The sequence below is a fragment of the Muntiacus reevesi genome, chromosome 12 (assembly GCF_963930625.1).
Source record: "Muntiacus reevesi chromosome 12, mMunRee1.1, whole genome shotgun sequence".
In the NCBI taxonomy this organism is placed as follows: Eukaryota; Metazoa; Chordata; class Mammalia; order Artiodactyla; family Cervidae; genus Muntiacus; species Muntiacus reevesi.
The window spans coordinates 43536913-43551629 of NC_089260.1; positions in this window are offsets into that span (position 1 = coordinate 43536913).

The following is a 14717-nucleotide window of genomic DNA, read 5'->3' on the forward strand; positions in this document are numbered from 1 at the left end:
GAAGCATCTGTGGGCAATGTGAGGACAGACTTACACTGGGGACAGGATGATCACAGTAGTTTGAGAGGTACTTCCATGCCCTCAGAATGCATATCTTCAGTTAATTCTAAAATTAAAAAATAATATATTTCTTAGATTAGACATGTAATTGAAAATGCAGCTATGTCAGTTACCCAGATGAATTAAGAAGTCATCCCTATTCTCAGGCAGCTTAGTCTAGTGGAAGAGGGGGCAAAAATTAAAAATAAGTTATATTACAGTATGCTGTGTGCTGTAAAATATACATTGTTGGAATCCAAAAGTGTCAGTCAGGGAAGGCTTCATGGAGGTGGTGGCATTTGAGCTGAATCCTGACTGGTGGAGAGCTTTCTGGTTTTTGCTTTTTGTTTTTTTCAGCTAAGCGGAATAAAAACAGAGACAGGAAGAAAAAGTCAAGGACTTGTGAAACGGCCAGAAATATTCCGAGAAAGGTGAGAACCTAGTATGTCTGAAGCAACAGACATGTGCTCAGTGACTCAGGAGATGAGGGAGAGAGAGCTTAGGCACAGACTTCTAACAGCCTAGGAGAGGAAACATGAGCCTCCGAAACTCCAGGAAATGGCTGTAAGATGGAGAAGGACAGATTGAGGAGGTATTAGTGATAAGTGGAGTGTGGGGGCTGTAGGTGAGAGAGAAGGCTGCTGCTGCTGCTAAGTCACTTCAGTCGTGTCCGACTCTGTGCAACCCCATAGATGGCAGCCCACCAAGCTCCTCTGTCCCTGGGATTCTCCAGGCAAGAACACTGGAGTGGGTTGCCATTTCCTTCTCCAATGCATGAAAGTGAAAAGTGAAAGTGAAGTCACTCAGTCGTGTCTGACTCTTAGCGTCCCCATGGACTGCAGCCTACCAGGCTCCTCCGTCCATGGGATTTTCCAGGCAAGAGTACTGGAGTGGGGTGCCATTTCCTTCTCCGAGAGAGAAGGCTAAGGGTACACAAATTTCTAGCTAGGAAGGCTAGATGGAAGCTTGCTCTACTGATTGCTAAGGTAATGGGAATGGGAAAGATCAGCAGTGTCAGGTGACAGTTGCTGTGGCAACATGAATGGGAGACGGATGGGGGGTGGGGAGGGTGGAATTTCCCCAAATTCATTTAAAATCTCCTTTCAAATGAATGACAACTATGCCAGTTCAAGAAGTCACTCCAACAACATGGAAATGAATCTCTGTCAAACTCCACGAGCTGAGTTCATTTTGAAAGAGAACCTTGATAATGGTTACATACTATTTTCCATAATTGGCATTTACATTACAAAATAAGTTTCAATATTTGATAGAAAGTAAGCTCTTCTTCAAATAAACTTTAAAATAGACAATTTCATTTTGGTGTGATGAAGACTTATTTTATTTGACAAGGACCTGAGAAAGGATCAATCTGTTCAAAGTTAGGATAGCACAGAACAGTCATCTAAGAAATTCTTTATACGAGGTACTATAATTTTTTTCTGGAATATTTTCCCTTGTCAGAGCTAATGGATCATATATGCAGTAAATTACTTCTTTCAAAGTGAAATTCCATCTAGTTCAAGTTACACTCATTCTGTGTGTGCACATATCTACCTGTGCAAACACCCAGACATTTCCACAGCCAATACCTGATAAATGTCAGCATCATAAACCTTACTGTCACTAATTTTACATGGCAAGAGGCAAATTTCCTATAAAGTAACTTTCATTTGGCTTTTCATTTTTTTGTTATATTTTAGTAACATTTCTATTGTGAGTGTCTCATTTTCAAAGTGGGGAGAAAAGATAAAATACTATTAAATACATAGAACCACAAATGAACCAAAGCTAACTTAATGTGGTTGATATGAACGAACTTCAGTTAAATGAATTTATTTGTGCGAACTATGCAACAAATAACCCCACTTAAGGGTAGTACTTAGAAAAATATACTAAACAATTTGGAGTTTATTTTTGTGTGCAGTGTGAATCTGGGACCTAATTTTATTTTTTCCATATCATAACCAATTTCCCTGAATTTTTAACTTAATAGATAATTTTTCTTAATTTATAATGCACTATCCCAACTAATTGTTAATGTGCCAGCTTGCTTTAACAGTGTCTAATGTTAACTCATTTTTGCATTCCTATGCTGAACAAGTGTCACTTTCTAGCATATTGGTGGGTTCTATGCAAATATTTTATTTGGAATTTCTTCTATACTCAAAACTAAGACATTAGTTAAAATTTTATTGATTCATCAATTACTTAGAAGGTTCTTCATAACCCAAAAGAACTTGGAGGGTATCTTGATTAATTGTTGCTAACTTAATCACATTTTACTCAGAATAGTCTCTCTCCATGTACAAAAATTCTTTGATATTTGTTGAGATTCACTTTGTGCTTTATTATGTGAAATATTTTTGTTAATGGTGCACTTGCCCCAACACAACATTTTACTAAAAGAGATTTGTATGGATATGTATGTATTTGCAAAAAAGTAAACAATGTATATGCATACTTTTATGAGGTCTCAAGCCTTGGCATTATTCCTGCACCCAGGCTTTATGACACTAATTGTTGAAATTAGCTGAAAAATTGTTGAAATTTATGATACTAATTATGAAATTATGATACTAATTGTTGAAAAGTTCTAAAAAATATACTGTATGTGTGTGCGTGCTCAGTCATGTCTGACTCATTGCAACCCCATGGACTTTAGCCCATGAGGCTCCTCTCTCCATGGGATTTCCCAGGCAAGAATACTGGAGCAGGTTGCCATTTCCGACTACAGGGGATCTTCCTGACCCAGGGATTGAACCCGCATCTCCTGCATTGGCAGGTGGATTCTTCTACCACTGAGCCACCAGGGAAGCCCCAAAATATACTACTTCTCTCTAAATGCTCAGGTCCCAAAGTTGAGAGCGCAATGCCTTAAGACAATGGCACAACTTGAAGAAAACACACTTTCCTAAGAGAGAAAAATGACTGACACAAATACTTCACCTAACACTGACCCAGAGACCTAACATTTGGTGTAGGTATGTTGGAATCTACTGTCAAGTTCCAGGGATTTTCAATATTTCTACGTTTTTCTTACTCAAAAACACATGCAACAAGCACCTTAATATCTATTATCTTTATTTCATTAGCCAGAAAACAACTGCTCACTATATTTTTAATAATAATAACAGCCTATCAAAATTCTGTTGCTAAGCCATCTAAATATTGGGTTGGTCAAAAAGTTCCTTTGGGTTTTTAATATGTTATGGAAAATGCAAATGAACTTTTTGGCCAACCCAATAACATTTTATCAGTAAGCTATTTTCTTATTTCTTTTCAAAAATGCTTTTGAATGAACAGCCATTAGAAATCAGCCAAAATCGAATCTAATCTACTACGGAACAAGAAATGGCTAGCAAGGTGACAGTTTCCGTTCATCAGCAAGTCAAAAGCAGCAAAGGTCAGTCATGTTCAGTGTCAGCTGGTGTGTGGAGAAACGGTTGTGCTTTCTCTGTGTTGTCAAGAGGGGATCTATATATCCTTCGATGAAGGCTCTTTGCTTCTTTTCAGCTATCCTGTGTCCATTCTAGTCTTTTCGTGTGCTCTGTACCTCAACCTGCCTTTAACGGGAGCTCCCCATCGTGTGTGGGTTGGCAGCAGTTCCCAGGAGGCTGTCTGGTGCAGTGGTCAAGGGCATGCAGACCACCCTGCGTTTGATGCTTGACTTTGCCATTGACTCTACCCTCTTAGGGAAGATGCATAACTTCCCCGACACTCAGTTGTACGAATTATTGGCATCTGTGTGTCCAAGCCCTTGGAGCACCCTTCCAATCGCCAGATGGGAGGCTGCCTGACTCACAAATCATTAAGTAAAGACAGTTAGATCTTTCTTTTGGTTGAATTTTGTTACATGTGTTACAATGACAGCTACCTGAGGTCAGTTTTGAGTTGAAACTTGGAAAAGCAAGGGAAGAAATGGGCTTAGGAAACTGACATTCAGTGCATCCCTCCTGTGCGCAGCTACTCTCAGGTACTTCATACCCGTCATCTCATTTTAAACCCCCCCTTCCCCCCCAAAGCATTCCATGAGCGATAGAGGCTTGATGGATCTCGGTTCCCAGACAAGGGATTGAATCCCGGGCCCATAGCAGTGAAAGCGCTGAGTCCTAACCTGGACTGCCAGGAAATTCCCAAGGATGCCTTTTAAATAGATGAACACAGAGTCATTCCCAGTGTTACATAATATTTACATAATAGAATCAAGATTTAAACTGAGATCTGTCTGAAATTCAAATCTATGCTTTTAACCATTAGTTAACACTGATCCCCAGGGTTCCAGGAATAGTGAGAGAAAGCCATGAAAATGAGAGAGAACTAAGGGAATAGGGAGACCTATGTAAGGGGGAAGACTGAAGTCCAGTCAGTCTTGATGGCTGGATAATTGGCCCAACCACCCAGTTCACCACAGAACCTCAATTCCAGACAGCAGATCAGCAGTGGGGGAGGAATCGTTTCTAGGTGCTTCTGGGAATAAATAAAATCAGCAATAAAATAAAGTCCTTTACCAAAGAGTCATGGGATTATCTAAAGTGGCCTGCTTTCCTTCTCAGAAAGAATCAGAGGGATGTATCACTTAAAAAAACAAACTAATCTCAGAAAGAATAGCTGGTCTTAGGAAATCATATTAGTCTCCAAAGAGATTTAGACCATTGCTTACATGCAAAATATTTGGAATCAGAATGATTTGATATTCTCGAAACAGATGAAGCAGAAGCTATTCACAATTTGAATCTATTCAGTATTTAGAATCTCTCTCCCCGGTCTGCTTTCTACTCAAGAACAAGGATGGACACCCAAAGGGCGAAAACAGGGTTTCAATCATTATTACATCAATATTACACATTCTAATAAGAAATGAATAAATTTTTAAAGACTTCAATTTTTATTCACCAAGAAATATACTAGATTTATATATTAGGTGAACATATTAAAGATCCAGAAGTTCTAAAACATCTCTCATTTCATGGGAATTCTTTTGATGTCTTCGTTGTCATATGGGCATTCTGGTTCTGCTGCCACCAGTTACTGGAAAAGTGTGGTATTAACAATGACATGAAATATACAATTGAGCAGATCAGCTATGGGGAAACAGTTGGTGAGTCTGGATACCTGTAATCTGCAAATAAAAGAAACACAACTCCATAACAAAAAAAGAAAATTCAGTAACTATTAAAAAAAAGACTCATTTGCTGAAACAAATTAATAAAATTCATAATCTGCTGTCTTAGTCAGTGTTAAAGAGAAAACCACAAGCCCCAAAGGATATCACTTGTGCTAAAGTCCTTGGTACCAAACCTAGCCTTAATAACTGACTTAACTGCAGTTTTGACCTTCTCCAGAAAAGCAATCTTAATCAACCAGTCTGGAATTTTCTGGTCAAACCAGTAAGGCAATCTATCATGTGGGCCCTCTCCAGCTCCCTCAAGAAAAAGAGGTACTTGCAGGGAAAAAAAACCCTCAAAGTTTCTTCCCCTTCAAAAGAAGGTGTCCCTGACTAAAAGTAATCCTTTCTTTTACTTGGCTAATAGCTCCCTTGCCCACCCGACTTCTGGTAAAAGTCTTTCATTTTGCACAGCCCCTTGGAGCACCCTTCCAGTTGCTAGACAGGATGCTGCCTGATTGAATTCTGCTTTATTTTTCACATATTTATATGGTAGCAGTGGTGGGACTGAGGGAGTTTCCAATGGTACTTGGGGACAACCCCCAGACACATAGACATGGAGCCCAGAGAACACTTTGAGTTCACTGTTTTTCCCACCATTTCCTAGGGCCATTGTTAAGTTTCTCTGCTCTTTGTGTATTCAAGCTCCCAAGCTAATTCGCTTTCCTTTACAGGGCAGGTCAGCTTGAGCTGGTCGAGGATTCAGTCTGGAGCCTGACTGAGCTGGCAGACAGTTCTGCCCAGAGCCAAGCTCCTCGTTTTTCCGACCACAATTCCCAGGATGCAGTAATATCTTCTGGTTATTGCCAATAGTGGAAAACCCCAGCCCTTGATTCTGTTCCCAGATTCCACATTGGGAACTGTGGACGGTTTAGGCTGCAATTCCCCATTTGTTTGGGATCCTCCTCCAGATTTCACATAGAGAACTGTCAAAGGCCAGGATGCAGTAACATCTCTAGGTTACTGCAGACAATATTATTAAGGGGCACATGTGTGTCCTGTTTTGCACAGAAGCTTGTTTTACGTCCTGAGAGCTTGGCTCTGTAGCCATGAGGTTGGGGGCTCCAAAGTATGGTCAAATAGAAATGTGAGTTGCACCCCATTTCCACTTAGACATGGCTGGATAGAAATATGGGTTAAACTCTATTCATGGCTAAGAACCAACCAACCTGCTACCAGCCCTAAGGGGAATTACAACAATCTTGGGAACATTCTAAATCGATAAAATCATTTAAAAAGTGTACTTTAAAAGCAAAAGCTATGAAAAAGTCTACAAAAGACTTCTAAACTGCAGAGTAGCTTCATTGAAAGATTCATTGCAAAGAGCTAATACAAAATTAAACATACAAGTGATACCTTAAAAAAAGAGAGAGAGAGAGAGACCACTGACATGACTCCTACTGCCTCCTCCTTTCCTTTTTCACCTGAGAACTCATTTGTGTTTTATTAACTGTCTGAACTGCTTTTTCGCTCTGAAGAGACTATTTACACTGTTACCACTTATAATAAAACTACCCAGGTTACCAATGAACATCCTCACACTGAAACAGGAAGAAAGGGGGGCAGGGCTCATCCTTTGAAAGAATGACATGGCCTAAGGACACAACATAAACTGAAGAGGGGTCCAAGATGGTGGACAGGTCAGCTTGCACCAGACCCTGAGCCTCAGTGTACACGTCGTCAAGCATCAGCAAGCTAAATGACGCACCACAGGCACCATGACACTCTGAAGGCCGACCATCAAAGACCAAAAAGTGGATGGTGGTCCAGTTCCTGGAAGTATCTGCCCCTTCCCCCAAAGAGTTGGAATAATCCTCCTATTCACTGGCCTATGAAATTACCCAGCCCATGAAAGCTGACCACACCACATTTTGAGGCTGACCTCACCATTTGTGATGGCACATGTTGGTAGTGAAACCGTGCAGGACCCTGTGCGGCTCCTGGGCATGGAAATCTCTCTGTCCACCCTACCACCCAGTTTCCCGCTTGCAGGGAAGAGGCCAGCCTCTGTGACCTTCGCTGAGTTCTAAAGGGCAGTTGCTCTTCGGTTGCTCATCAAGGGACGAGCAGCCAAGAAACCACCTGAAGCAGGATTAAAGGAACCAGAGAAGCTCCTCAAGACTACCTGAGACCAGATAGGAGGAGTGGAGGCCCTGCACACACCCTAATCTTGTCAGCACCCTCACCCTTGAACTACTACTATAAAACTCCTCATCAAATCCTGCAGGTAGGGACATAATTTTCAAGGGCAGGAGTCTGCTGTGGTCCCCTCTGTCTGGCAAAGCAATGAATCTATTATTTTCCACTTCTCCCAAAGCTGTGTCTCAGAGACTCTACCAGCACTGTTGCCCCGAGGATGAGTTTTTGGCTTCAGAAGCAAAGGATGATATTCCAGATCTGTGGCCAGAAAGGGATGATGGAATAGCAACTGGTCTCTTACAAGCCATTATCAAAAAACACAAAATAAGATGGGGTGCCACAAGCCTGCCTGAAGCCATGACTATGGCTGAGCATTTTGAAAGGATCCCAGGGCAGGATTGAAAATAGAAAGCTGCCAATTTAATAATTTTACAGCTACAGCAGCTACAGGGCCAGAGACCTAAAAATCGTATCTAGGCTTCCCCCGTTCCACACTCCGAGAGGTCCATTATCAAAACACTGGCCCAGAAATTGATGTCTCAATTATAATCAACAGGGGCACAGAACAGAGATTATCCTCAAAGGCCCTGTGCAAATTCTTCAGCATCAACTTCAGTGTCCCTACATGGGCCCCTTCCAAAGTTTATAGGATTCTAAGGGATTTCCTGGTCAAACAAACAAACAAACAAAAACCTATGTTATTCCCATAGACAGCCAAGGGTAAACTAAAATGAAAATTAATGGGATCATTCAACATTGCCAATAATATTTATTGTTTGTTCTGGCTAAAATCTGACAAGATATTTGAAATGATTTAATAACTTTATGATCAGAAAAACTGGCAAAAAATGAATCTTCATTGCCAGAATTTTGCCATCTTGATGTAACATGTAACATTGACAATAGTTTGCTTCTGAGTCAGAGAAATTAAGATGGGTAAACAGTGACTGTTGAGACGCCTGAGATGGCTTCTTGGGATCTTCCAGGCTGCCTGGAAAACCCCATTTTTCTTTTTCTTTTTGAACTCCTTTACTTACCTGGGCTTCCCAGGTGGCACCAGTGGTAAAGAACCAGGCTGCCAATGCAGGAGACATAAGAGATACAGTTTTCAATCCCTGTGTTGGGAAGATCCCCTGGAGGAGGAAATGTCAACCCACCCCAGTATTCTTGCCTGGAGAATCCCATGAACAGAGGAGCCTGGCAGGCTACAGTCCATAGGGTCGCAGAGAGTTGGACATGACTGAGTGACTTAGCATGGCAGCACTCACTTACCTGGTGCACTTAAAAAAAAAAAAAAAAGCTATTTTTGTCCCTAGTGAGAGGACTCAGACCTCTCCCTCTGGACACTTGAATACTTGGCAGCTGGACTTCATTAAACTACCACTGAGTGTGGGCTATCAATATGCTCCTGAGAATTGTATGTATGCTTTCTGGAGGAATAAAGCATTCCCTTGTTGCAAGGCTGGTGCCCTTACCATGGCAAAGAAACTGTTAGAGAACCTGTTCCTCATGGCTCGAGGCAATCCTTTCACTGGGCAAACCATGTGAGTCTTAACAAAAACCTCACCAACTTCTTGGAATTCTCAGTGCCTGCACCACCCTTGGTCATTAGGCAAGTCTGAGAAAACTAATGGATAAATTGAATTCAAGCAGAACAAGAATGAATAACATGGGACTAAAGGAACTGATGAGGATGATTATAATTTTTTTGGACTTTGTGTTGCTGGTTCTTAAAATTATTTTCCGTATGTAAAGAAATCTTTTCTCTTAAGCTGTCAACATTTTGGTAAGATGTATCTTTGTGAACAATGATGAAACCTTTACTTTTTCTCCCTACTTGATCCTTCCAGAACTCAGAAACTCTCAGCGAGCATTCTTGTTTTCATACACATTGTTGAACAAATTAGTTTTCCCATGTAGAGGAAAAAAATGGGGAGTATTGTAAAGAGAAAAATTATGTTTTCACTTTTGTAGAAACTAGATTCTAGCCTTATTATCTTTGAGGTTTGTTATATCAGTAAACTGGATTGGATCCTGCATTCTTCTAGTTTCCTCAAATATTTGGCCATGACTCTCCAATTAACATTCCCAATTTTCTCCCACCCATTGGATTTGGAATTACTTAGAACAAAGACTGCCCTTAAATCTCCTTGGAAGGGACTGTGCCAGGTCCCCCTTACTATGCAGAGGGCAATCCAATTTCAGATATTTGAGTCTTGGGTACACATCTCACAGTGGACAAAGGCTCCACATGACACCCAGTCTTGTATGAACACTGGAGACTTCCTGATCAAACTGACAAACAGGAGAAGTCTAGCTCATATCAATGCTGAATGTTTCCATCAAAGACAATATCAAGGTTTCATTCTTCAACCAAGAACACTTTCTATTTTTTCCATTACTCTGGCATTGACCTAGAAAGATTACACAATCATCTCTATCTCTCAGGCCACTGCTAAGGGAAGGGGTGGATGGGAATTACCTCTAGAGTTTAGGATGACTCTATTTCAGCCTAGGAGAAAGTCTACAACTGACTCCTGGCTTAAATGAGTAAACACAGCAATTCCTATGAACAAATCCATTCCCTGAATATGGGTAGATACAGATAGGAATATGATCAGAAACCTCTCCTTAATTCTTACATACATTGCAGATTCTATGGCTAAGGTATTAATTGTCCAGCAAAGATCCTCAGACTCTCTGGCCATGGTTGTTTTTGATAATAGGATAGATCTTAAGTATCTTTTTGAGTACTTGCATGATAAAACCTTTGCCTGTTTCTTCCTCCCCCAAAGATGTCTTGGTCTAAAAACAACCCTTTCTTTCATTTTGCTGATAGCTCCCTCCTTTCTTTCTATAAAAACTTTCCATTTTGTACAACCCCTCACAGCACTCTTCTGTTTTCTAGATGGACTTCCCTGGGGGCTCAGTGGTAAAGAATCGGCCTGCCAATGCAGGAGATGTGAGTTCGATCCCTGAATTGGGAAAATCCCCTGGAGAAGGAAATGGCAACCCACTCCAGGATTCTTGCCTGGTAAATCTCATGGACAGAGGAGCCTGGTGTCTGGTGGGCTACAGTCCATGGGGTCAAAAAGAGTTGGAAGCAACTTAGCGATTAAACAACAATACCGTCTGATTCATGAATTGCTGAACAAAGCCAACTAGGTCTTCAAATTTACTTGGTTGCACTTTATATTTTTTATACCCTCATGACATCATCTGAGCATAATTACCTTCCAAAGGCTCCACTTCCAAACACCATCACATTGGGGGTTAGGGCTTAGCCCATGAATTTTGTGCAGACATCAACATCAGTCCAAGACACCTGCCAACTATTAACTTTAGAGGTCTTAACCTTCAAATACCCAGCAAGATTGGTTTCTGATTTCAACAAACTCTCTGATTGTTGGTTGCTTAACATTTAAGGTTCCTAGGTATACTGAATTTTCTCTTAATTCCCGCTTTTCTTTTTAATTTATAAGTTTGAAAGTGAAAGTGAAGCCGCTCAGTCGTGTCTGACTCTTTGCGACCCCGTGGACTGTAGCCCACCAGGCTCCTCTGTCCGTGGGATTCTCCAGGCAAGAATACTGGAGTGGGTTGCCATTTACTCCTTCTTAATTAACTGCCTAATTTTGCCTTACTGTGATCTCTTCATCCATGAGAAACTGTCATTTACTTAAAGCATCTACTACCTCTGGCATGCAAAATTAAGAATCATTCTCTTTTAATAAATGAAAATCCATTATTAGCTATACTTATACTTCCTTTACATGTGGAACTATAACACAAAACATTTTAAGGCAAATTTCAACATATTTAATTAAACCTAGATTTCTCAACGCAAGCCCCTTAAAGTGTAGAGCTGTCATCTTGAGGTTTCAGCTGTTTCCCATGAGGAGTCCTCAAACTTTTCTTGGTGAGGAAATGCTCCCAACTGACCCACTGTGTTATGGATCAGAGCAGTGGAGGAGGTTGTGGAGGTGTGACAAGGCCAGAACAGTGGGCACAGAGTCTTGGCTGCCAACTTGAACGTCTCTCAGGTGAAGCTCGAGGATTGCCACCTGTTTGTTGGGTTTCCAGATATAGATGTTCATGTTCCCTCAATCATATGTTGAAATCCTAATCCCCAGTAGTATTTGTAGGTGGGACCTTTGGAAGGTATCAGGTCATGAGGGTGGAGCCTTCATGAATGGGATTAGTGCCCTTGTAAAAGAGATCCCAGAGAGATCTCTCACCCCTTCCACCATGTGAGGACTCAGTGAGAAGCCAGCCCTCTAAGAACAGGAAGAAGGCACACCACAGATACCACATCTGCTGGGTGCTTGAGTCTTGGACTTTCCAGCCTTCAAAACCATGAGAAATAACATTTATTTATAAGTCACCCAGTTTATGGTATTTTGTTACAGCAGCCTGAATGGACTAAGGCATAATATTGGTACTGGGATGTGGGGGTGGTCCTGTAACTAACACCTACAAGTGTGGAAGCAGCGTTAGACCTGGGTAATGAGTAGAGGCTGGAGGCATTTTGAGGTGCATGCAGGAAAAACCCCACACTGCCATGAATGGGCCACTAAGGGAAAGTTGGTGAAAATTTGAGAGAGAAAAGAGGAGAGATGTAGAGAAAGCCTCAATTTTCTTAGAGCAAACCCAGTCCTGAACAGATTTTCTGGTAGGCATATATACACTGAGAGCCCAGAAATAAAAGAGGAAGGCTGTAGAGAATCTTAGAGAATACCTAAGTAATCTTAACGGATTTTTGGTAGGCATATGGACAGCGAAGATCCCTGTGATGCGGTCCAGGTAGAAATGAGGGAGGCATTATTGGACAATGGAGGAAAGGCCATCCTCATTATAAAGTAGCAAAGAACATGGCTGAACTATGTTTGTATTGTATTCTGTAGAAGGTGGAACCTGTGAGTGATGAAATCGGATATTTGGCTGAGGAAATTCCTAGGCCCTGTGTTGAAGGGGTGGCTTGGCTTCTGCTGACTGCTTTCAGTAAAGTGAGAGAAGAGAGAAATGGCTTAAAGATGGAATTGTTAATGGGAAGAGATGGGGAATTTAAAATTTTGAAAAAATGTTCAGTCTGTTCATGTATTAAAAATGAGAAAGCCTATTTGGGAGAGAACATGAAACATGTGGTCAGATTTACTCAGGGGAGTAGAAAGGATAGACCAGGCCAGAAGTCCTGGGTTCTTCATCAATGAGGACACTAGTCAGTAACCTATACAAAAGTCAGGACCTAGCAAAACAATGGGAGAATGACCCTGAGAGCATTTCAGAGACCATCAGGGTCACCCCTTTCATCACAGGCCAGAGTGCCAGGGTCTGTGAAGTGGAACAATTTCAAAGGAGCCACTGCTGCCCACTGTACCACCCAGCCTCACACCATGGTCTCTGCTTCCCACATGTCCCCATGTTCCTGGGCAGCCCTAGATGCATGTGGTGGGTCCCCCCTCAAAGACAGCCATAAAGCTGGTAGGACATGGGTCCTTCCACCTAGATTTCCAAGGGTGGAGCTTCTGAGTCCCCAAGACCCAGGCAGAGGGTGGCCTTGGGGACAGGACCTAGTAGAACCATGTGGGCTGAGCTGCCTCACAACTCCAGACTGGCAGAGACAGTTCCAGTCCTGCAGAGCTGCGGTGAGGGCTGTGCCCAACCCCTTCCAATGAGTCTGGAGGGTGGAAACTCAGTCCCAGGGACAGGAGGGAAGAGCTGTTAAAGATTACTCTTGAGCCTTAACATTCTGGACTTGTTGTAGGGGATCTGTTACTCTTTTCTTTTTTCCTATTTTTCTCTTTGCAGGTGGGAATGTCTATATGTGCCTGTCACACCATTGTATTTTGGAAGCATATAACTTGTTTGATTTCACAGGTTCACACGGGAGAGGAATTTTCCTTATGATGAGTCATTCTTGAGTCTCACCCACATCTGATTCAGATGATATTCAGATGGGACTTTGGCTCAGACCATAAAGAATCCACCTGCAATGCAAGAGACCCATGTTCGATCGCTGGGTTGGGAAGATCCCTTGGAGAAGGGAATGGCTACCCATTCCAGTATTCTTGCCTGGAGAATCCTGTGGACAGAGGAGCCTGGTGGGTTATAGTCCATAAGGACACAAAAGAGTTGGACACAACTGAGTGACTAACACTTTCACTTTTTCTTTCCTCTTTGGACTTAGAATTTTGAATTGATATGTGAGAAGAGCATGAATTTGGGAGAACCAGGGTGGGATGCAATAAATTTACTGCTTTTGTCCCTCTCCTCAATTAATATGTTGAAATTCTAATCCCCAACATGAGAGTATTGGAGATGGGGCCTTTTGGAGGTGATTAAATCATAAGGGGTGGGGGTCCTCATGAATGTGATTCATGCCCTTATAAAAGAGACCCCAGAAAGAGCCCTCTTGCTTCTACTGTCCTGTGAGGTTACAGCAAGAAGATCTTGTATGAGAAAGTGGACTCACACCAGACAGAACTGGTTGGTACCATCTTGGACTTCCAGCCTCCAAAATGTGAGAAATAACTAAACGTCTCTTGTTTATAAACCACCTAACCTATGGTAGTTTGCTGCAGCAGCCTGAAAGGACTAAGACAACACCCAATAAACATGTCAGGCTCTTATGCGTCTTCAGTATTCCAAAAGAAAAGTCCACAGCATTTGTCCATAGAATAATTAAGTATAAGGAAGGGAATGAAAAAGCATGTATACAGGGGAAACGTAGAGGAGATGGGAGATTCAACCCTGATCTCTTCAGTAATTCTGAATGTTTCCACTCTTTCTTATGCATTAACAGTCTCTTACTCTTCCAGGACACATCTGTTTTTCAGGCAAAGCTTCAGTTCCCGTATACAGAAAGACACTTGTGTACACAGATAAGGACCACAAAACCTCCAACATCCACATGTGCCCAGGTGTCAAGGTTTTAATGGAGAGTCACTGAAGAGCACACTTAAAATGTCACATTTCATACAATTTCTCCCTATTTTCCAAAGACATTAAAAACTTGGCTGGATTTATTTGCAGAAGTGAAATTACTCTCAAAGAGACTTAGCTCACCTTTCCATGGCAACCACAACAAATTTGGAATTTCAAGGATATGAAACTGCAGATTGCCTTTCAAAAAAATATCCTATTAAGGCTGAAGGAGGCCTCAGAAACCAGGACATTCTCATAAACATTAGTTTTGCACAGGTTGAGCCTCCGAATTTGGTTTGGTATCAAACCCTTCTGAACGTGGGTTCAGAGCAGAAAGAGGTTTTCATGTAGCTCTGAGCAATGCCTCTTTTGGACCAAGTGGGAAAAGCTGTCAGAAGTCCCATCGAAGGGTATTTCACATCCTATGTTTGCTATAAATCTGGAAGTATAG